The sequence below is a fragment of the Crinia signifera genome, chromosome 9 (assembly GCF_055691185.1).
Source record: "Crinia signifera chromosome 9, ASM5569118v1, whole genome shotgun sequence".
Taxonomy (NCBI): domain Eukaryota; kingdom Metazoa; phylum Chordata; class Amphibia; order Anura; family Myobatrachidae; genus Crinia; species Crinia signifera.
The window spans coordinates 12,343,252-12,357,026 of record NC_139225.1 but is presented as its reverse complement, the minus strand read 5'-3'; the positions used below and the strand labels follow the sequence as shown (position 1 = coordinate 12,357,026).

The 13,775-nt window shown below is 38.9% G+C and overlaps 1 protein-coding gene across 5 annotated transcripts in view; it reads right to left on the bottom strand.

Moving 5' to 3' along the window:
• TNC (tenascin C) overlaps window positions 1-12,643 on the bottom strand; it is a 108,294-nt gene extending 95,651 nt beyond the window's left edge. For 2 of the 5 annotated variants that reach the window (XM_083161037.1, XM_083161039.1), the window contains exon 1: window positions 12,457-12,643. The gene's annotated coding sequence lies outside the window, so the exon portion shown is untranslated. Of the gene's footprint in view, window positions 1-7,829; window positions 7,867-12,456 lie in introns of all 5 variants that reach the window. The other 3 variants (XM_083161040.1, XM_083161041.1, XM_083161038.1) reach the window with 2 other exon arrangements.
• Window positions 12,644-13,775: the final 1,132 nt, after the last annotated feature.

Below are 13,775 nucleotides of genomic sequence, written 5' to 3'. Positions count from 1 at the left end.
TATTTTTTCTTTAGATTTACTCTTACTATTCTTGTTATGTGTGGCATTTTTATTTTGAGTGCTCTGCCACTTCAAAGTAAAACAAGAGTGATAGTTAGTGATATGACTGCATACCAATGGCAATCTGCTCGGCTATTGCAATACAGAGGGTAGTGGCTCGATATTATGTATACTTAGAATATATTCTGCTTGTGATGAGGATGAACATTATTCTTTCATGTTGTGTGTTTACCCCTAGCCATGGAACACTGGGGCAGATGTATTAAGCCTTAAGAAGAGATAAATGCAAGGGTGATAGAGAGATAAACGTCCAGCCAATCACCTGCTAACTGCCATGTTACAGGCTGTGGTTGAAAAAAGTCAGTAAGGAGCTGATTGGCTGGACGTTTATCTCTCTTTATCACCCTTGCATTTATCTATTGTTGAGGCTTAATACATCTGCCCCAATGTTAAATGACTTTAAAGAATTCAAAACTTTCTCATTTAATGTAATAAAAATATAATTAACAATAATAATAATAATAATAATAATAATAAAAAAGAAAGAAAATAATTTAAAAAGTAGGTTGTTGATGATGATGATGATGACAACATTTTCAACTTTGTTTATTAATAAAAATTAAGATAATGCAATGAATTAACCCTAAGGGGCATACAGACGGAGTAAATTTTTGCTATTTTCTATGCAATCTGACTAGATTGCTTAGAAAGTAAGCACATATCTCTCTGTGTGTATGCCCCGAGAGATTAAATATCTCCTGCTAACTAAGTCAGTGCATGCAGTCAAAATCTAGTCAGATTGCTTAGCAAATGACTGCAAATCTCTCTGTGTGTGTACAGAATGAGAGAAACTGATCACAATCTCATTCTGATCCACTACCCGGCCTTTATTTGCTTAAGCAAAATTGCTTACCAAAATTACTTAGCACAAATCTCTGCGTGTGTATGTGCTCTCCATGGGAGATCTTGACACCAGCAAAATTGCTTAGCACAGATCTCTACGTGTGTATGCCCCTTAACACTGGTGGCTAAATTGGATGAAATTTGGCCATTCAGTCTTAATCTGTCTGGATCACTTGCTACAATCCTGGGTTTGTACAGCTTGAAGATAAGATCGACAATTCTTATTTCCAATTCCTTAGCATCACCATTGGGGAATTGTTGTCATTATAAGACCAAACTAATTTTTCTGGCTGCATACACTAGATGGTAATGTATAACTAAGACATAATAGTACTTATTTACTGTTCAAGTGTCAACAAGTTATATAGAATTCCAAAACTACAGTAGATCACTAAAATAAAAAGATCACTCCAAGACGGCCGTACTACTGAGATTGAAGGATAGGATATTGTGGCCAAAAATGATAAAAGATATGAAGTCAAAATTCAACTTTAAGTTATGCAAGAACCAGTATGTCATTAGGGAGAATATTCAACCAAATGAGCCCAATCATCGACAATTTTAAAGCATTAGGCTCGATCTAATACACCTGAGCATGTTTGCTTTTGTAACAGTCCCATAGGGGTGCCTCATTTCTACAAGGTGAAACACTGTTGCAAGCCCTATATGTTAATACAATCCTATGGAGAACCTATGCTTTATCAACATCTATCAAAAGTGATTTGTATGATATCGCACTGTATGTGGTTTGCATGATAAAGATCTCAACTGTTACCTTTGTATTCAAAAATGTTTTTTTTTTCCTTTTAATCATCATTTAAATCCTGTTGCTTTTTGAGTGTTCAATACTTCTGTGTTCTAACGTGCAGATGCATGTTTGGAATGGAGTCATGGATTATAGGACTGATTCAGAGACAAATGTCTTTGTAGCTTCAGTTCAGTACAAAATGCATGCAAAAATTGGCAAATGCCATAGGCTCCCTAGTGGCAGCTCAGATTTGCCACTTGTGAACGAAGGTAGTAGTAGTAGTTATTTTATTTATAAGGTGCCACAAAGTGTCCGCAGCGCCGTACATAGCAAACAAAAATCAAATGACAAGGTAACGTACAGGGTGTGTTGATAAAATGCAGCATAAATAGGGGTATAGCTGGTAGAACTAAAATCAGCATCAGTTCTGAAGTAGGTGTCGAAATTGTCGAGAAGACTGAAGATGAAGAGGAGGAAGGGAAGAACCGGGCAGGAGCGCTGGTGAGGTAAAGAGGTAGGGTGAGTACGTGAGGAAGGAGGGTCCTACTCATAAGAGTTAACAGACTAAAAGGAGGTGGGTGGACGAAAGAAAAACAATAGGAAAAGTAGGAACGGATGGGAACAGATGGAGGGGTAGGGTAGGCAGGATAGGAGGAGCGAAAGGGGTTAGGAGAAGGAGGGATAGGCTAGTCGGAAGAAGTGGGTTTTGAGGTGCAGCCAGTAAAATGCATCAGTCAATGATCCATTTTTATAGTCGATTGCACAGCATGTCCGCTGGAAGAAAGATGCCAAAGCCATCAATAGTGCTTCATTTTCTGAATCAGGCCTAAGTATTGGAACTGTATCATCGAATATGCATTGGCACACACTGGGCCTCCATTTGTGTAAGGTATATTTAGCAAGGATAATGAGCAATTCAATCCAGTGGGAGTCCGGAGAATTTCAGCAAAACAAAGATCATAATTCTTACATAGGAAATCCCTGATTAGTACAGTCACATATACAGTCTTATTCCTAGCATTTCACACCTTCTTATTGTCTAATGGTACGTCTAAGGCACACGTTCCCTTTTTGAAGGGTATATTTATTTAAACATTGTCATGGTATTTAACCAAAACTTACATGAAGTGTCATATTTGTAATGTTGCAAAACAAGTAAAAACAAAACAAGGGACAAAAGTGATATTTTTCCCAGTCAATCAGCTCCTGTCATATTTTTGTAAAAATGACAGTTATGAGCTGATTTGTTGAAGCAGCATTTAACTTTCATAACAAGTGATAACAACAATATCACTCTTAATTAAATCTGCCCCCAAGTCAGTTAATATTATTTTGTAAGTACAAACTACAGTAGTTGTCTTTCATTGCAAGAGCTAATTAGAAAAAAAAACACACACAATTGTTTTAATTTTAATGCTACAGTTGTGATTTCGTGGACCTCAAAGAGTTGGAGAGTAACCCAAAGTGGACATATCTAATCTAACCATATTGGGGTAGGATTTGGGTGGATTGTGTACAGGCTTATTTTTTCAGATTTCATATGGCTTAATGTTCTGAAGGTTTGCAACTATTTAAGATATTGAATAGTTTTGTAGATGTTTGGAATAAAGATGTGAACTGAAATATTTGAACTTAGGTGTCATGAGGGGCTGATCGTGTGAGCTGTCTTGCCTTGGATCGTATGTACATGTCATGAGGCTTTTATATTGCTGTACCCGGGAATTTTTATTTCCTTAATAAAATTGTCTCTTTTAATGCACTATGGAGCGCACCTTTTTCTTCTCTTTTGCTGCCTAGAAAAATTTCCTCTGTGGATCCCAGAGGCTCCGTTCAGGAAAAGGTTGCTGCTGGGACGCATTGGTCCTTCCCTGTGTTCATATACACCCCAAGTGAACTATTTGGAGGTCTCATTATACTGGACTCACTTTTACCCATATTTGGCGCATGGTGCACCATTTGTGAAAATATATATATATATATATATATATATATATATATATATATATATACAGGCTTGCCTACCCTCCAGGAATGGCTGGGAGGCTCCTGAAAATCGGGTCCCCCTCCCAGGCCCCCCAGGAAGGTGGTCAAGTCTCCCACAGTCTCCCGCATGGCCATGCTTCCCCCCACACCCCTCTTCCCCGCTGCGCTAAATGTTGTTTTTTGGCGGGACCGCAGCTAGGGGTGGGACTAAGATGACGCCAGTAATTTTGCCTCATTTTAGCCCCTCCACCAATGCACGGACCTGCAAATTCTCTCCTCTGTCTGCCATGGGGGTGGGTCTTGGTGACATCCGCCTCGTCCCGCCCCCCTGATATGCCGCTGTCTTGTCTCCTCTCCGGGCTTCTCCCAGAGAGGAGAAATGAAAGGTAGGCGTAGGCAAGTAATATATATATATATATATATATATATATATATATATATATATATATATATATATATATATATATATATAAATAAAGTGGGCAAACACCCTCGGACAAAGCAGACTTCCTTGGAAGAATCAAACTTCTTTTGGACAACGAAACTGTTGAATCAGGTTATTCTGCTAGTCTGATCATAAACTCAACACCATAATTTGGGCTTCTCTATAATAGGAATACTTTTTGCTTACCGCAAAGGAAAGAAAAGAAATTCCTGGAAGGTGCTACTGGGTTAGAACTAACAAATCACACATCCAGAAACTCTTGATTTCTTCCAGCTATTTGATTTTCATCTGTCAAGTTATTCTTTCCATTTCACTTGCTATTTTGTTACAAGTGGCAAATATTCTTTTTAAAGAATTCCTTTTCACATATAATTCCCGTTCTCAGAGATTCATTCTTATTTTGAGTGCTTGTCACAAATGGTTATTTTAAGTAAAGCAGACACCCATTACATCTCTAAGTTACTTTACCGATATTTGACGTTACACTTTTGCATGCTATGGTTGTAAGCTGTACATATATACAATTGTTCTGCATGTCAAGCATGTTTCTGACACATTTAGCAAACAGTAATGGGCTGTGAATGGAAGATTAGGTAGTTAACACTGCTACTGAATATCCTGAGTTTACAAAGCGTGGTCAGAATATGACAACAGATCAACTGTTTAAATAAAGTTAATGCCGCTTTCCATGCCTTAGTGGTATCCATTGTAGGCAATTGTGGAACTAACGTATATGTAATGCTCTCTATAACAGTAGTAAAGTGTGTGCATATGAAATGACACAACTGTTAATATCTTTTACAGACTTTTATTAAACTACATTTTCAAATAATTTCATCAACTGTTGAACTCATTCATAGTGGTTGATTCACTAAAGACCCATACACACTAGACAAGATAGTAAAGATATTGCTCAGAAGGGCCCTTCTGAGTGATATATTTTACTATCTCCTCCAGTGTATACAGACAATATTGTTAATGACCCCCTTTCTCATCTAAACATGTACTGATGAGGGAGGTCCTCATTAATGATGGCCATGTTGCAGTTGCAGTATGACCGTCAATGTCCCCTCCCCACCGCTTGACATCACTCCCATTACAGCACATCACAGGTCCCCACCACCACCGAAATCTGCATCGTTGGGGATCGTCAAAGCAAGAGCTGTCCTTTGCGTTACTAATCGCTTATGTTACAGCATGTGTGATTAGTAAAAATGCGGTAGCCGGCAGAGGTGGGGGGCAAAAATGAGTGGTGGATATTAGAATATACCACCCAGAGAGAGAGAAATCAGATGGAGAGGCGTAGAATAGGAACATATAGGCACTGGAATGTTATCAGGTGCCAAAGGAACTGATAGGTTCACAAGATGAGAGTGGTAGATGGAGAAGAGAAGAAAGTCAAAGACTGAACCCTGGGAATATGGGCAGTAAAGGGAGGTGAGGATGGGTGTACTGTAGATATTACGAAGGAAGGGTTGGACAAGTATGGAATGAACAAAGAGATACAGAGCTTGAAGTAGTGGAGAATTTACAGGTACGGTAGTTTTGGTAGAATGAGGATACCAATAGCCAGATTGGTGTTAATAAGTTGGTGTGGGTGGTGAAAAAAGTAGTGAAATATTTGTACACGAACCACATAAAGATATTGGAGAAAAGGGGTGGAAAGAGATATGAAGAGGTCAAAGGACAGTTTCCTAGGAATGATGAAGACGTTGGTGTATTTGAAAGAGGAGGGAAAGATATCAAAGTTGAAAAATAAGTTGACTAGTTGGGAACCATATAATGATTCTCCAGATAAGGACCAAAAGAGGGTTTTTTGGATGAGGTAAAAGTTGTCAGTTTCAAGATATAGAGGACGGCATGGATTTCAGCCTCAGAAATAGGGAAGGAGGTGTACAAGGGTGGCAGCCCCAGTGTGGTGGCAAAGTGTGAGGTAGAACTTTTAGGCATGAAAGGTCATGGTAGAGGGACTTACTTTTAAAGGTAAAATGGATATCAAAATCAAGAGGACTAGAGGAGAGATAATGGTAGCAAATAGGCATTGACAGATGAAGGAATGGGATGAGATGAGGTTCTTGTAGGTCTGTTTATCGAGTGACAAAGCAAAGCTAATGGAGGAGATTGAGCTTTTAGTTGAGGAAGTTGACTGCAGAATTCACATTTTTCAGAGATGATCAGCAGAGGTATGGCATTTTTGGAGAAAAAGTAGAGTACCAAATTTGGGAGGGGAATTACATAGATTCATGGAAGAAAATTAGTAGAGTTAATGGTCGTAGATAGGGCATGGCCATAAAATGAGACAGCTACAGTATCTAAAGGTAGGAGAGGGAAAATGGGTAATAAAACAAGTCCATAGAGGAGAATAAATTAGGATAATCAGATGCCAAGTAAAAGTGGTGTTAGGGGTAGGGTGATGGAGTATGGGGCGAGTAATGCTGAAAGAGAAGAGGTGGATGTCCGAGACATGAAGGTGGAAGTTGTTGAAGTTGGAGACAGTAAAGGGGTGCAACAAAACAAGATCAAGGGAGTGACATTAATAAACAATACAATGTTGAAATGGTCAACTAAAAGAGGCAAAATATGAATGACAGGAAAAGATGTTGTAGATAATAAGGTTGGAGGGATTATCAAGAATTGACATTGTTAGTCTCGTCCATGCTACATTAAGTGTAATCTGCCAAATTAAAGATGTGGTTTTCCAAATGTTCTAGAGTTTCATAGGTTATATTTGTCACTTGCTTATTTTATGTATCATACAATTCATGCACAATTTAACTTTCACCATTTACATAAAATACATTTTTTTTCTATGTGTACCAATATACTGGACTAGACAGGCAGTTACAGTTCCAAAAGTGACCCTTATTAAAGGGAACCTGTCATAGGTGTACACTATTCCCAGTCTTTTGAAGTTACATATAAACCTTTGTAAAAGATTCTGCTGGTAACAGTCTGAAGTTATCTAAGCACTCATCAATTTAGTGAATGATGCTGTAATTTTAGCTAAGATAATTACAAGCAGATGCGTTTCAGCCTAAATTGGCCCAATTGACATCTGGTCAACCTAAAGGAGATTCCACTCAAGCCTACTGAAAGATAAAGTTGAATGATAACAAAAATTTAGCACTGTGTGTAATCACTGCAATTGGCAGTGGCCACCACATTAAATCCTCAACCATTTGAACCAAGCACATTATGGTCATTACTGTATGTGTGTGATTAATGGAGACATACATCTGCTAGCTTGGTTTTCATAACAAATGGTGGTTTACTATAGGCAAGTCTACATTTGTATGGGCATGTTTAAACTTTCAGCTGAAATAGATATAACCCTTCTATAATGATTACCTCTCCGATGGTCATGGTCATAACAGTTATATCCAATTGCATGAAACTGAACACTCATAGAGCAGTTATGATTTACTTTTCCATTGATTGTGAAATACGCTCCCTTTCCATAACTGAGAGGGTGATCCTGTAGTCAAGTGTACTATAGTGGTATATTCGTATACATTATCTGGGATTCCAATGCCAATTATGACTTTTTCCCCTGACCCCTGAACTTTACTTGACTTCTGGGATGAAATCGTTGACCACTTGGATGTCTAATTGCTATCAAAACCAGTAGATGCCCTGTATATATCATCTATATAAAGGAGACATATCAAGTTACATGATAACATGAGAGAGTTTATGGGTTTCTTTGTTTACCCATATAAAATAACAACCATTTGGTAGTTTAATCTTTACCTTGACTCATCAAAGGTCTTTGTTGCTTTCTGGTAACCTACAAATCAACAAGAAATATACAATATTGCAATAATAAGAGAACTTTTATATTAACAGAGCTTAGAGCAAATTGGATATTATTAATGATATTGTGCAGCGTACTGGAATATCAACTGCACCTGTGCACTTTTAGAAACACATAAGGGGGGGGGGGGAGGGTTGGGCAATCTTCTAAAGTATTTCATTTTGATGACATGACAGTTTTCCTACATCCTGTCCAAAGCGAAAGCGAAAGTTTTTTTTACCCCTTTTGGTTATTTTAAGCTAAATCTGTGTTCAATGTCAGAATGTCCCCTGGGATGGTTGCATCAATGGCTGAGAGGAATTACAGATTGGCATAGCATCATATTTTTCTAACCTGTACTTTATTTACTTTGTTGCAGCTATGTAGGAGAAGGCTCGTCACCACTACACAGCTTTGAGCACTTTTTCTTCAACCAGAGTTATTGACGTAGGCATCTGCTAATATCTGATTCTGTGCAACTCAGTAGAGAACCAATGGACAACAGTAGAGAGTTAATAAAATATATTTGGTTTCATTATAGCATCATAAACACAGATCTAGGATGCCATCATATTGTCACCAAGGTTCGATTCCCATCATGGCCCTAACTGTGCGGAGTTTGTATATTCTCCCCGTACTTGTGTGGGTTTCCTCCAGTATTCCAGTTTCCTCCCGGTTCTCCGGTTTCCTCCCACAATCCAAAAATATACTGGTACGCTAATTGGCTCCTAACAAAATTAACCCTAGAATGAATGTGTGTGTGTGTGTGTACATGTGGTAGGAAATGTAGATTGTAAGCTCCACTGGGGCAGGGTCTAATGTGAATGTTTGAAAATTCTCTGTAAAGAGCTGCGGAATATGTGTGAGCGATATAAGAAACTGTTAATAAATAAATAATAAATTAGAGGATGAGATACAGAACCAGATAGTAGAAGGCTGTCATAGCTGATAGAAGATGAGATAATGGAACATAAGGGGCATGGAACAGCACCAGATAGGAGAAGGCTGTAGCAGTTGAGGTAGAAGATGAGACAATGGAACATAAGGTACAAGGTACAGCACCAGATAAGAAGAGGCTGTAGTAGTTGAGGTAGAAGATGAGACAGTGGAACATAAGGAGAAGGTACAGCACCAGATATGAGAAGGCTGTAGTAGCTGAGGTAGAAGATGAGATAATGGAACATAAGGATCAAGGTACAGCACCAGATAGGATAATGTTTAGTAGTTGAGGTAGAAGATGAGACAATGGAACATAAGGAACAAGGTACAGCACCAGATAGGAGGAGGCTAGAGTAGTTGAGGTAGAAGATGAGACAGTGGAACATAAGGAGAAGGTACAGCACAGATATGAGAAGGCTGTAGTAGCTAAGGTAGAAGATGAGATAATTGAACATAAGGGTTTAGTACAGAGCCAGATAGGAGGCAGCTGTAGTAGTTGAGGTAGAAGATGAGATAATGAAACAAAAGGAACATGGTACAGAGCCAGATAGGAGGAGGCTGTAGTAGTTGAGGTAGAAGATGAGATAATGGAACATTTCGGGGATTGTACAGTGCCAGATAGGAAGTGGCTGTAGTAGTTGACGTAGAAGATAAGACAATGGGACATTAGGGGTATTGTACAGAGCCAGATAGGAGGTGTCTGTATAAGTTAAGGTAGAAGATGAGATAAGGCAACTAAAGGGACATGATTTAGAGCCAGAAAGGAGGAGGCTGTAGTAGTTGAGGTAGAAGATGAGACAATGGAACATAAGGGGCATTGTTTGAGAGCCAGAAAGGAGGAGTCTGTAGTAGTTGAGGCATAAGATGAGATAATGAAACTAAAGGGACATGGTTGAGAGCCAGAAAGGAGGAGGCTGTAGTAATCGAGGTAGAAAATGAGATAATGAAACATAAGGGACATGGTTTAGAGCCAAATAGGAGGCTGTAGTAGTTGAGGTAGAAGATGAGACAAAGGAACATAAGGGGCATGGTACAGTGCCAGATAGGTGGAGGCTGTATTAGTTGAGCTATAAGATGAGACAGTGGAACATACATGGGATAGGACATAGCCAGATAGGAGAAGGCTGAAGCAGTTGAGGTCCAAGATGACACAATGGATTAGAATTAATTTGCAAAGTCACGTATGTGAGTGCCCATTAATATGTCCAAGTACAAATGGAACTTATGCTTAATACGTATGTTACACTCACTGGCATATTACTTCCCCTACATAAGGCCCATTTTTTGTAATGTGTCCACAAGCAGAACAGAGATGGCAATAGCAATGACAGTGGAGCTTGCTGGGTCCAGCAGATTGTCAGACATGTAGCCTACTTGAACCTGTGTCATGGTCACACTCTTTAGCGATGTTCTGTCTTGTACCAGCAGCTTTTATACACTTTAGTTGGGCTTTATGGTCTTATAGTCATGAGAATACGATTATGTAGGAGACTGAGCACAGAGCTGAACTAAAGGCAGTCACCTCTAAATAACATCTGCCATATGGTTTTCATTACACCAAATTGACCGCTAAGACCTTACAGAAAATAACTCTGGTGGATCCATTATATCCCAATTCCAACACTGCCCCTGGCTAATATGCAGTCAAGTAAGACGTTACTGCTTCAGACCAACTGAATATCACCCTTGAACTTTAATTCTAATTCAGAGGTGACAGTCTTTAAATGCTTCATTTGGTTAATAGTTCCTTTACCCAAATTAGTACCATGCATTCCATTTTGCTTTGTCACCCACATTACCCAGCCTGGGGAAAAAAAGATCTCATTTTAGAACCCATTTTTGTGAGATGTGAACTACTGTACCTATCTTTCCTTTTAAGCATGCATACACTGAAAAGGATGTCTTACAATCACAGAAGAAAAAGAAAGAGCTAACAAGAATTGTTGGGGTGCTCTTTAAGGTGTGCATGGTTCAAACATCTTGTTCCCCTTGCCTATGGTTTAGGTCAAGTATTTAATAGACTGAACTCTTTAAAATTCTATCAAATAATATCTTCTCTTTCTATTATATAGGAAAGAAAATAGCAGCTTAAAAGTGCTAATAACATCAACAGATCTAAATATTCAACACAAAGCACCACAGAGGTATTAGTTAACTTCAAAGGCTTGAGATAAAGCTTAAACATGAAAGAAAAAGCGGTTAGTTGTCAACGCTTGGAGAGAGACAAAATCACGAGACAAAGAAAGTGACAGCCAATCAGCGTAAGGCAGAGAAGTTGAATGGTTGGTACTTTATCTCTCACAATGTTATCATTCTCTGAGCATTTAAATGTAACCCAAGGATTATTTGTGGCCGCATTTAATTTAGTGGCCAGGTAGCTGTAACAGAAGCAGAAGGATGGTTTTCCAAGTAGAAGTTTGAAGAGTGAATTGTGTGATGTTTTTCAGTGCAGTGTTGCGGTCATTGTGTCATTAAATGTAATACAATATGTGTTCATTAAGACATTACCCGACAAGATGACTGGTTTATAGAATCCTCATCGTTGGGTGAAGTCTACATACAGTACAGTGTACTTGGACGAAGTTTGTTTCAGGACCTTAGCAGGAGGAGAGGATCATCACTAATGTCATTGTTTCCATAGTCTACAAGCACACCAAGAAGTACAGTAGCTAAAACTTATTTTCTACTGTAGCAGTTTAGGACATCTGCAAAGCAGCCCCTGGGCTATCAAGTAATCTCTGAAAAAATAAATGAAACCTCACACATTCTAAAGAGTGTTGTCAGCTAATGGTGCTGAGATCTATTAAATAATCAAGTACAGAATCATGCAGAACATCAATTAACTTCACAAGTTGTTTCATGTGGTTGACATCATGGTTACTTGGCAAACACAGCAAAAGGCATATATGCACCAAGCAGCTGTAATAAAGAAGGGGAGCACAGAGGTTTTATTTGTAAAATGTCATTCGTACCAGCCAATTGTACTGCAGCCATTCAGCCACTTCACCCCCCCGTGTGCGACTGATCTTTTATCTAAATGCCAGCCTTGGAACCAGCATCAGTGCCACCCTCCTGTTTCATTAAAAGGGCTTCTGCTGAGTGCACAGCAAAGGAAAACTGTCCTTCCTCAAATTCGCTCAAACCAATCATTTTAATTAAAATGTTTTCAATGGGACTTAAATAAAGAATAGCATCTGTGCCTCAGGTAAGTCCAGTAAGTTATCGCAGTATACAAGTGCATCACTGTAAAACATCATAGGCGACACTTGCACCCCTCATTATATAACTTATAATAACAATGCAATTACTTTTAAAAGATGGGAAAAACTCTAATCAGGAAAACTTACTAGAGACGACGATGAAGGAAATAAATAGAATTGGAAATATATATATATTTTTTTTTACATAAATAAGGCTAGATAAGAAAATTTTATTTTATTATGGCATTAAATTAATTATATATTTCTTAACTTAAAGTACATTTTGTGCATAGACAAATAACAATGTGTAATAAAAGATGATGCTAATTAAAAAAACAAAACATTGATTGAATGAAAATGAAGTTACAGCACTTCAATGTGGATATAGTTTTCATTCAAACATGTGAAGTAATCTGCATGGTAGACTGTACAGTCAGTGGCTTACCTTTAACACTTCAATATATTACATCCACACATGAGGAGCATCCATTTGGATGGATGTGGGGAGTGAAAGCCAGTTTATCTCCTACTGGACCGTCCTCTGTGAAAAGTTTGATACAGGAGTAAAGGTCCCTTGACTTGGAAGGATGCTTGGTGAGGAGACTGTGAGTGCTGAGCACATGCAGCCAGCTCAAGCTTTATATAGTTAGGCTGCCAGTGCTAGTACGTCGCTCATTTCTTTGAAATGGGATGCCTCCAGGCAGGCTTTCCTCCTTTATTAAAGGAACAGTTTCTCTTTGGAACTGCATATGCTTTCCAGTGTGGGACAGACATGCGAAAGGTATTTGCAGTTTACCATGTAAGGATACAGCAAATGTTGCTTCATTTAAGAAATGTAAATGACTCAACTGTGGAAAAGTGACACAGAGGAGTAGTATATTTCCTTGATTAAATCACTTAGCTATTTTGCATCTGTCTCCTTTATTTTTTTATTTTTTTGGTGAAGCCCCCATTGCCTTTGTTCTTCTCAACTAGTGATTCACAGCAATTATGTTCCTCTGAATGCATGTATGTTACTACACTCTACCCTGGGAAAAAGTCAGACCTCTACACATGGTTCATTGTCTCATTGTAATAGAACTCATTACACAGTTATTGGAACAGCATACAGGTTATATGCAGTTTGTACAAAGGACAATAGTGTGTTATACATTGTATTAGATATACTGTATGCTGTAATATGCTACATACATACATTACTTACTGAGCGCCTGCTGGTCCCTCTCTTCTGAGTATCCTGGTTCTTGGTTAGAACGAGCCGTAAAAACAATGGGATACGTCACTAGGTCTACAAGCATTAAGTCGATACCACTAGGTCGACACGCATGAATGTCGACATGACTGAAGATCGACATGTGGTTAGGTTGAAAGGGTCATTAGATCGACACAGGGATTAGATTGACATGGAAAAGGTCGACAGTCAAAAGATCGACACGGGGCTTCTCACTTTTCTCTTTAACCGACATGTGCCGACAGGCAGTATTTCATGCGCTACCATCCATGAGGGCTCGGTGGGAGAATAAAATAGCTTGGCGAGTGTAGCGAGGCACTGTGCCCGAAGCATGGTGAGCGCAGAGCGGGGGGGACGTGGTGCTACGTTTTAGTGTCCATGTCGTATGTGTCGACATTCGAGACAAAAACTGAAAAACCACATATCGACCTTTTCTCTGTCGACCTCCCCCATGCCGACCTAATGCTTGTGTCGACTTATGACCCTGTTGACTAACCCCATGTGGACCGTCAGTCATGTCGACATTCATGCAT